Source organism: Cricetulus griseus, chromosome 2, assembly GCF_003668045.3.
Source record: "Cricetulus griseus strain 17A/GY chromosome 2, alternate assembly CriGri-PICRH-1.0, whole genome shotgun sequence".
Lineage (NCBI taxonomy): Eukaryota > Metazoa > Chordata > Mammalia > Rodentia > Cricetidae > Cricetulus > Cricetulus griseus.
Window position 1 is genome coordinate 329,416,811 of NC_048595.1, and position 10,691 is coordinate 329,427,501.

General features: G+C 43.7%; 1 protein-coding gene across 7 annotated transcripts in view; it reads right to left on the bottom strand.

Moving 5' to 3' along the window:
- Positions 1 to 10,064, bottom strand: part of Gpbp1 (GC-rich promoter binding protein 1) — a 62,860-nt gene extending 52,796 nt beyond the window's left edge. For 2 of the 7 annotated variants that reach the window (XM_027401485.2, XM_027401486.2), the window contains exons 1-2: positions 9,780 to 10,055; positions 7,547 to 8,510 (exon numbers count right to left, since the gene is read on the bottom strand). The gene's annotated coding sequence lies outside the window, so the exon portion shown is untranslated. Of the gene's footprint in view, positions 1 to 7,531; positions 8,511 to 9,779 lie in introns of all 7 variants that reach the window. The other 5 variants (XM_027401487.2, XM_027401484.2, XM_027401489.2 and 2 more) reach the window with 5 other exon arrangements.
- Between the last annotated feature and the right edge of the window lie 627 nt (positions 10,065 to 10,691).

A 10,691-nucleotide genomic window follows, 5' to 3' on the forward strand; every position in this document is an offset into this window, starting at 1 on the left:
ATTCTAGATTGGTCATACTTATGACATTACATATTTAAATGTGTTACTTTATTATAAACTACTTTCATTTACCTTTATTACAAGTATATGTTATTTTGATCTAATATGAAAGAGGGCATTTTGCTTCAAAAGAGACAGTTAATCTGTGTGTGCCTAGTGTACACTTCCACAGTGATTTTAAGGGAAGGCTTTACCCTGAATATAAGTGGTGCCAGAATAGAATTAAAGGAGAAAAGAAGAGAGCCAGTGGACTTGGTTGATAGTGCAAATATTCTCTCTGCTGAGATTTAAGCCATTCTGTTCTACCCTTGCATCATGATGAACTGAAGGCTAAAATAAACCTTTCCCTATTTGACATGGTTTCTTTGAGGTTTTTAATCACTACAAAAGTCTAACAGAGGACTCTTAAAAGGAGTTAATGAGCTATGGTTTGGTCAGTGGTGTATGCTTCCTCAGATGCTCTTTCTTTTTGTCTTGCCCTAGGCTCTATCTCCAGCTCCAAAATTACATGAAGTATGGTAACACTTGTACACCTAGAACTTGGAAAGCTGATGCTTACAAATTCTGGCCTAGCCTGAGCTATAAAGTGGAACCCTGTCTCAGAGGGGAGGGATGAAGGGAAAGGATGCAGGAGAGAGAAGGGAGGAGGGAAGGAGAAGAAAAGAGAAGAGAGAAGGGGGGGGGGTCCAAACAGAGGTTTCCACCTTATCACAACTTCTAGTGGACGGGAAAACTAAAGGGATAATTGCCACTATTAGGACATTGTTTCTACTGGAACAGAAATTACACTTGGCAGAAATTAGTCCCCAGCACCACCTCAAAAAAGAAAGGAAAAAAGAAAACAAAAACCAATTCAAATTCTGGTTTTGTCACCTAACCCCTTAAGTGAATTATTTAATCTTGACCTGAATTTCCTTTTTTTTTTTTTTTTTTTTTTTTTTTTTTTTTTTCTCTGTGTAGCTTTGAAGCCTATCCTGGCACTCGCTCTGGAGACCAGGCTGGCCTCGAACTCACAGAGATCCACCTGCCTCTACCTCCCAAGTGCTGGGATTAAAGGCGTCCACCAACGCCGGGCTCTGAATTTCTTTGTATGACTGATTTTAGGTATCTCATTTTAGTTAATGTTCACAAGAATTAGTTATGGTTGGACAGGAGGAATGATTTACAAGTTAAGAGCACTTACTGCCCTTACAGAGGACTTGGGTTTGATTCCCAGGACCCATATGTTCATGAATGATGACTATCAACCTACAAACTGTTATCATATTCACCTAGGAAAATAAAATTTATTTGCTGCCCAAGATGAAAGTATCTTCTAAAACAGAATAGCATTTTGCTTTTCTCATTAACACCTTAAAAACTAACAAGTACAGAGACACATGGGTTCAGAAGAAAAACTAGTTGTTCAACCTTGGCATAGTGCCTGAAATCCCTGTGCCTACATTTTCTCAACTGTGAAGTGAGAGTAAGCAGACCTTCCCACAGAGGTGTCTACAGGACTAAAATTTAAAAGATTTGGGAATACCCTAGGACATGCTATTAACACCAATAAACAGTACTTACTAGTTATTAAAAATAAGCAGTACTTATCAATTAGTTAAGATTTATTCATTGTTGAAGATGGTAGAACACCCTGTGATCTCAGCATCTGCCCATCTGAGGCAAGATATCAGAGGTCAGCCTGAGTTACAGTTAGTCAGCCTGAGATATGCGCTAAAATCCTGTCTCAAATGATTCACTCACTAAGATGAAGGTTACTATCTAAAATATGTGACTGCCTATAGCAACTAAGTTTTAATGGGCAAATATACCAGGTGTGGTAAAATATACCTTTAATCTCAGCACTAGGGAGGCTAGGCAGGAGGATTATAAATTCCAAGCCAGACTAGGCTACAAAGCAAGGGAGTGAAGGATGACACTGACTGTCTTCCTCACATTTAAATATTTCTCTGAAGATACACATTGGAAAAAGCATATCAAAACTACTGTTTCTAAATTGGACAACTAGAGGCTAGAGAGACAACTAGTGGTTATAAGAGCCCTTGCTTCTGCAAAGGACAGGTTCCCAGAACCCACAACTGCCTGTAACTCCAGCTCCATGGGATGAGACCTTTGGCCTCTAGCATGCACTTACAGAAAAACAAATTATAAAAAAAAAAATTTAATGGGGGGGTTGCTGGAGAGAGTATGAGATTAAGAGCACTGGATGCACTTCTAGAAGACCTGTGCACTAAGTTCCCAGTACCCACATGCCAGTTCACAAGTGTCTGTAACTCTAATTCCAGGAGATCCAATACCTTCTTCTCATCAGGCACAAACATGTGCACATACAATTATACAGGCAAAACTCACATATTAAAAAAAAAAAAAGTAAAATCTTTCCTTTCAATTCATTTACTATGCTAACTGAAAAACCAGTGAAGAGCATAAGCAATAAACAAGACTGGGGTTATAGCTGGGCAACAAATTACTTGTCTAGAATGTAAAATCTCTAGGTTCATCCCTTAATATGGCCCCTAAAAGAAAAGAAAACACCTTACTTCCACAAGTCACACAGCAGAGGGAAAGTTATTAAGCCTACTGAGTCCATAAAAATACAGAATATACTCTCCCCAAAACTATGTAACACCCACTCTACTTTTGTGGGACAAAGATTTTGACTATGTGAAAAGACTTCCACAAATCTTTTGATCAAGTATGGATTGGATTCCTTTTTGTCTTAATTTCATAAACTTAGAGACATGCATCTAAAAAGACAAAGTGTTTGAAACTTGGTAATTAAAGATATACCTTTCCTTCATCTTAGATCACCTGCTCTAGGAGATCCACATTGATTGTGGCTCTATCTGGCATCAACAGATATTTAATGAAAGACCTAAAGGAAGCCAGAACATCAGCTAAGCTGCTCCTAATATATTTTAGGGAGGTTTCTGAGATTTTTTTCAAAAAGAGTAAGGTGAAAAGCAAAAAAATTAGATTAGCTGCTTCCTGAGGAGGCAGAAGCAAGAGGATCATCACAAGTTTAAGATCTGTCTGAACTGCACAACAAATTCCAGACCAGCAAAGGTTAAACATTGAGATAGTAAGATGCTGTTTCACAAATGTACACACACACAAAAAAAATCAAAACAATATGGTCAAAACACAGGATCATCTGACCTGTACTCAAATATCTCTCACTTCACTTTCAAATTAAACTGTCCCATCTTTCGGTCTTTCTCCTTAAATGTTTTGTTTTTTTACCTTCTGTTGTATATCCAACTCACCAGCAGCTTTAAAATCAAAACCTATGTAGTAATATCAGGCCAAAATCACAGAGAAAGTAAAGCACAACAAATATTTAGATCCATATTGGTAAGAGACTATGGTTAAAGTCACATTTTAAATTGTAACCAAGCAAAGTTATCATCCAAATAGCTATTAACAAATAGCAAAACTAAACAACCTCTATTAATACAATCAGGGTGAACCAAAGTGTGTGTATGTGTGTTTGTGGGGGGGGGGGGTAGATGATGTTCAAGTAGAATGAATTAAAAGTGGTGTCCACAAGAAGATAGTTGGTAAATCAGAACATTCAGAGTATAGACCATGCTGGGTAAAGCTAGTATGAATGAGTTTAAAAGCATTATTATGAGTGCACGTGGGGAGAGGGGGTTAGCACGATTTTAATCCTAGCACTGGGAAGGCAGAGACAGATGGATCACAGCCTGGTCTGATTTTCAAGACAGCCTCCAAAGCTACAGAAGTCCTCTCTTGAAAGAAAAAAAAAAAAAAAAAAGAACGAAGGCTTTCAGGACTGAACACTTTTAATCCCAGAACTTGGAACTTGCCAGCCTGGTCTACAGAGCTAGTTCCAGGACAGGCTCCAAACCCTGTCTCTAGAGAAAAAAAAAAATGAGTGCAGACTTGAGAATACCACTCACGACTAGAGCTTTGTCTAGCATGAAAGAAACCCATCCCTAATACATAAAATAGGGGCAGGGAGCTTAAGAGTATGAGCACAGTCAGATCACTTGGATTCTAATTCTAAGCAAGCAACTCTGTTCCAGCCTCAACTCTCCTAAATATTAATTTCCTTACTTACTCCTCTATAATTATACTATCCTCATAGTATTAAGAATGGATACCGAGCCAGCCATTGGTGGCGCACACCTTTAATCCCAGCACTTGGGAGACAGAGGCAGGCGAATCTCTGTGAGTTCAAGGCCAGCCTGGTCTCCAGAGTGAGTGCCAGGACAGGCTCCAAAGATACACAGAGAAACAGGGGGGGGGGGGGGGGATTGTTCCCAGCACTCAGGAGGCAGAAGCAGGTGGCCCTATGAGTTGGAGGACAGCCTGGCCTACAGAGTGTATTCCAAGACAGCCAGGGGTAGACAGAGAAACCCAGTCTCAAAAAAGCAAAATCACAAAAAAAGTAGGCAGCAAAAGACAGCACCATAATCTATAACTTCAATTATTAAAACACCTCATTTAGAACATGAGTAATAGAAACTGAAAGGGGGGGATTGGTCCAAGCAGTGCTAAGTACTCAGGAGTGATACTATAAAGTTCAATTTCCAGAAAGTAAAATATTGGAAACCTGTCAAAATTAGATGGGATGGAGATGTAGCTTAATTGGCAGAATGCTTGCTTTAACTTGCACAAAGCCATAGGTTCAAACCTGTGGGAGTAGAGAGGCATACCTGTAATTCCAGCCCTGGAAGATGCAGAGGCAAGCGATCAGAAGTTTAAAGTCATTTTGGCTTTGAAGCCACCCTGGACTACCTGGGGCTGGAGAGATGGCTCTGGGATTAAGAGCACTGGCTGCTCTTCCAGAGGACCTCGATTTAGTTTCCAGCACCCATTTTAGATCGGCTCATAACTGCCTATAATTCCAGGGGAGTGACATCCTCTTCTGGCCTTGACAGGCACTGACACACACTTTACATTTTCTGGTGTACATGTGGTTTTTTTGTTTTATTTTGGGGGTTTCATTTTATTTCATTTTTGTTTTTTTGTTTTGTTTTGTTTTGTTTTTTTGAGACAGGTTTTCTCTAATAGCCCTACCTGTCCTGGAACTAGTTCTGTAGACCAGGCTGGCCTTGAATCAAAGAGATTCACCTGCCTCTGCCTCCTAAATGCTGGGATTAAAGGCATTGTTCTTGTTCTTCCTAACTAGGTTTATATGTGCAGTCCTGACTGTCCTGGAAATCAGTTCTGTAGACCCTGGTGGCCTAGAAGTCAAGAGATCACCTGCCTCTGCTGGGATTAAAGGGGTGCACTACCAAGCCCATCCAGAGTACAATCAGTTGTTGACCAAGTCCTATAAACAAAAATCCCAATAAACCACCAAGGAGTCAAGTGTCCAAAGCTGGTTCTTGATATTGTTGCTTGGAAATACTGGAAATTTCAAGATCACAAGAAACCAAATGTGAGCCAGGTAGTGGTGGCACATGCCTTTAGTCCCAGTACTGGGGAGGCAGAGGCAAGCGGATCTCTGTGAGTTCAACACCAGCGTGGTCTACAAAAGCTAGTTCCAGGACAGCCTCCAAAGCCACAGAGAATCTGTCTAGAAACCTGCCCCCCCAAGAAGAAATCAAATGTGGTTTTCTATGAATAAAAGTCAGGCAATAGCCGGGCATTGGTGGCACACCCCTTTAATCCCAGCACTGGGAGGCAGAAACAGGTGGATGTCTGTGAGTTCAAGGCCAGCCTGGCCTCCAGAGCAGTGCCAGGATAGGCTCCAAGCTACACAGAGAAACCCTGTCTAGAAGAAAAAAAAAAAAAAAAGTCAGGCAATAATTTAATTTCTGCTGGGGTTTTTTTGTTGTTTTGTTTTGTTCCCACCCACCCAGTACTTTCTGTTTGGCTGGTCAGAAACTGATGATGTAGACCTACCTCTGCCTCCTGAATGCGGAGATAAAAAAGGCTCACGCCACCACATCAGACCAAGTTCAATTAAAGGTACACACTTTATACAAAAAAATTTCAAAAGCCAATTAATAGGAATGCATGGAATACAGGCTGTTGGATCCCAAGTGATAAATGAATGTTCTCATCAGTTTGTTAAAATACTGCATAAAATGGCCTGGTGTGGCAGCACACAGATGAATTTCAGCCCTGAAATTGAAGTCAGGAAGACCAAGTTCCAAGCCAACCTCAATGATTAACTGTCTCAATTTTCTTTTAATTTTTAAGAACTACTAAAGATCTTCTAACACAGAAAACACATATAATCCAGTTTGTTAGAACATAGGGGATTGAACTCTAATCCCAACTTCAGAGCAGAAAATAATTCATAGAGTCTACTGCTTCTTCCTTTTTTCAGAGACAGGGTTTTTTGTGTAGCTTTGGCTGTCCTAGAACTAGCTCTGTAGACCAGGTTGGCCTCAAACTCAGAGATCCTCTGCCTCAGAGCACAAGGATTAAGGGCATACACCACCACCAGCCAGCTACACTCCTTCTTTTGCTTTAAAGGAACTAACAGAACTCAACAGGTTAGTAAGGGGAGGAAACTGCTTAGAAATAAATGAACAACTTACTAAAGTTAGCATGTCTTTGGATGAATGTTGAAAAATGACAATCTTCTATCTCAGAACAGGTTATTAGGTGAAATAAATTAAATGCAGCCATATTAATCATTTACTAATTGTGTATTAACTGTCTCAATTTTCTTTTTATTTTTAAGAACTACTAAAGATCTTCTAACTTAAGATCATTCACTTAAGTGAATTTTTAAAATATACTCCAGAATGCCAACACACTGAAAAATTATAATAGTAAATAAAAACCATTCAGCCCTAAAAAATTCAGTTATCACTAAAAATTCTTACATTTGTTAAAAGAATTAAAAAACTATGAACTTAAGCCAGCACAACATTCCTGGGGGGAGGGGACTATGTAATCATTATGCTAGTTTAAAGGTTTTTAAGCCAACTTGCTTTCTTTGCTTCTTTCCCAAAAATGTTTAGGAAACTGAGGAGTATGAAACACAAATTGCTTCAATAAATTGTTTCAAAAACTTAATGTCTATAAAGGGTTAAAATAATAGGAACAGTTGTGCCTTAAAACAAGCTATTTCAGAAGATATCAGCTTTAAAACCAAGTTTGTATGATTTTGTTTTACCTTATTCTAAACTAGATCACTAAACCACGTGTGTAGTAATGTTGTCTAACCTCACATTTAGGAATTAAACTAGGAATCAAGACACAGACGTTTAAAATGTAAAACCAACCAGGTATGTGAAATGTATATTTTTTTCTAGGTTTCTACTATTCTGTTATTCAGTCTTAAAGTAAATACTGACCAGATGCATCTGTCTTTAGCTTTAAAAACACAAAAAACTTCTGACTTAAAATTGTAGTAAGTTTGAAACATTTGTAAGCCTTAAAATCTCTATTTCCATTTACTATATAGGTAATGACTATTCTCAAATATCCAGAAACTGAATCTAAAGCAAATTTTTTTTCAAGAACTGAAAGGTTTCTAAGAATAACACAGGATCAATTTGACTCATATTACAGTTTACAAATGAATATCTAATTTGCTCACCATAAGAGTACTTACAAATTCCAAGAGGACTGCACAGGAAGGTGTTGTTTTTTTCTCTATAAGCTTTATGTTTTCCAGTTTGTTTTTTTATTTTGTATCCTCTGAAATATCCAAGTTCTTTGAAGATACTTAACCTATGACTATTTGACATAGAGTTATTTGAAGTCAGCTACCCATATTTGTTTTGAAGTTTTCATATGGCTATATCCAGAATTAGCCAAGGTTCCTTGGATTCAAGAGCAAGGTCTTCTTTACTATTCCATGTATTTGTCACTGTACTTATCCACTCCAGATGAAATATCCAATTTATGTGCAAAAAGCAGAAACAAAAAGAAAATTTCACATCTGAAGATTACTTCTAAACATCAGCATGTACAGAGACACAAATAGCTATCTCAATACTACCATGCTGGTGTGAAACTGGAACATCTTACATTCCCAAGTAAATAAAAGATAAAAAGAAAAACACTGTATTTTTTCAATGTCTTCATTTAGAAAAGCTGTCCCATCGTAATATGAAAAGAGCTGAAGTCAAAAATTACTAAAACTTTCAATAAAGGTAAAAAGAACTGCCACGAAACTTCAGCAATATTTCAACAGTAATTTGTAACTACTCAGTACACAAATCAAACATATCTTACAGTTTTGGCTGAAGAACACCAACAGGAAAGGGGGGGAAGAGGCAAAAATAACACCAGATGAAATACTTTAACCACTTATATAATCCGTTTGAACCAAAATACTGAAGAAATGACTGGGTCTTTAGTAGCTCGTTGAATTTGTTCACTACTATCAATTCACTTCGGAGATGATTCTTGTCAATTTTAATAAACTTCTGGGGCAAAATTACCCAAAAAAAAAAAAAAAAAGAAAAGAAAAACAAAACAAAACTGTAATTCCAAAATGGCCTCTTGAAATACCCGGGGCCTTTTAAACAAAACCTAGAAGATGAATCTTCATATCTGTTTAATTCAATCACCTGTAAGTTATAAAAAAAAAAAAGTAAATCACAATTTTGATTTTTCAAATAAAAATCAACCCCCACTTTGGGAAAAAAAAAAATCAACCTCTGTCTCGAACTCATGTCTGTACAGTCCTAAAAACAGCTTGGTAAAGAGCCTTTTCCTAACCCTCGGCAAAAGCCTACTACTGAATGGAAAGGACTTCCAAGCCGAGGGGCAGAAAACGGTGGGTGAACCACTGAGCAAAGTTCTGATCTGAACTGGAGACTGGGTGCAGGCAGAGCACTGGAGGTTGCTATGTGCAAAACTTCAAAACTTTTCGAGCAAATATCAAACCTGTGAAACTGGCACACCACCATCTCACCATTGATCTTCCCAATTCTACCCCATGTGCGGAAGGAAAACAAATGGACAGGTGGTGCTGCCACGGAGCGTTAGTAAACGTAACTCCGAGGAGAGGCAGAGAGAGCCAGCGTGACGCTCCTTCCAAGACGCAAGGTCTGAGAGAACGGGGCACCTGGATTTCCCCTCCAAGGCTGGCTAGGAAGGGGCAAAGAGATCCCTAAAATTCGCCTGAGAGGCGACTTCCGGGCCTCAGGGAGCAGCAGGGGGATAAAGGTGCAAAATCCCCATTTCCTTGAATTAAGCAAACAGGTTTCGGTCCGAACTCCAGGTGTGGGAGACTCGGCACCCCACTCGGACACCGCGTTAGGGACGGTGTTCTCCCCGAAAACCCCCGGGTTCCCGTCGGACCCGGAGCCCACACGACTTGGGAGCGCAGGGAGCGCTTGCTTGCTTGCTGGCTTGCTGGCTTGCTTGCTTGCTTGCTTGCCTCGGAGTGCGCCTGACTACCGCGGCAGCAACTGCCACGGCGCCGGGCGCCGGGCGCGGCGGGGAGGGCGAAGCTCGGGCGAGCGGACCGCCGCAGGCCCCGGCTCGGCCGCGACTCCCCCGGCCCCCGGGCCGGCTCGCTGGGGCCCGGGCCGGCGCGTGCCGGGGCCTGAGGCAGCCCGACGCCGCGGGCGCCCCGGCCGCTCCCGGCCTCCGCCGAGCACCCCGCGGCCCCCGAGGCCCGCCGCCCACCTCTCCCCACGGCCGCCTCCGCTCCGCCGGGCTGAGTCAACGCCGAGGGCGGGCGCCCCGCGCCCCACGCCGCCCCCCGGCCGCCCGCAGCCTCACGCCTCGCGCCACCAACGCCGCTCCCGACCCCTCCAGCCCCAACGCCGACACGGGCACCCCCCCGTCGTCCCCGGGACTCCGCCACGGGGCCCCGGGGACCGCGTTACCTTCTGCCCCACCAGAGGTGCCCCTGGCCTGGGGGTGCCGCTGCGCTCGATCCCGGGAGGAGGTTTTCGGTACTTTGAATAATCCCCTTTTGCCGCTTTTCCCTCCCCCACAACCAGTCTCAGTCCCAAAATGGCGCCGACCCGATCCGCAATGTTCTGGGCCAAGTCTCGCGAGATCGTGGAAGGTGGCGAGGCGGGGAAGGAACTGGAGAGGTTGAGAAGTAAAGAGAAGGAAGGCGGGGCGAGGGGGAAAGAGGAGGAAGAAAGGGTGTGGAAGGAGCCGTGCAAACGAACCCACTGGGCGGGGCAGCAGGAGGAGGGCCTCCACTACAGAACCTTCTGGCCCAAGTAACCGCTCACGCCCCGGTCAGAGAAGCTCCGCCCTCTACGTCGGGCGCCTGGGGGAGGGGATGGGCGTGGCCGGCTCGGGGGCGGGGCTTTGAGGAAGACCCGGAGGCTGGGCCGCGCGGGGGGCGGAGGCTCGGCGCGGTGACGTCAGGAGCAGCTGGAGCCGGGGATTACCCCCTGCTGCTGACGTGAGGACGGTGAACAATCCCGAACGTTCGGAGGAAGGGGGAATTCCCGGCCGTTCCCCGAGGAGCGCCCCTCTCCAGCCGCGGGCCCTCCCCGAGCTCGGGACGGTGGGGTGGGGAGGGCACGAGCGAACCAGCGAGGGAGCCAGCGAGCGAGGGAGCCCGCTGGGTGCGCGGCGCTCCTGCGTCTGCCGGGCGGCGGAACCCAGAACGGCCGTGGCGAGCCGCGCTCGCTCGGCCACAAGCTCGCCCCTCGCTCGGCACGGGCACTCACGCGGCGTGGGCGGAGCCGGCCCAGCCAGGGCCCGAGTGATTGGGCGCCGCGCGGAGCGTGCCGGACGTTAACACGCGGAAGCCGAGTTAGGGACGCGAGGCTTGG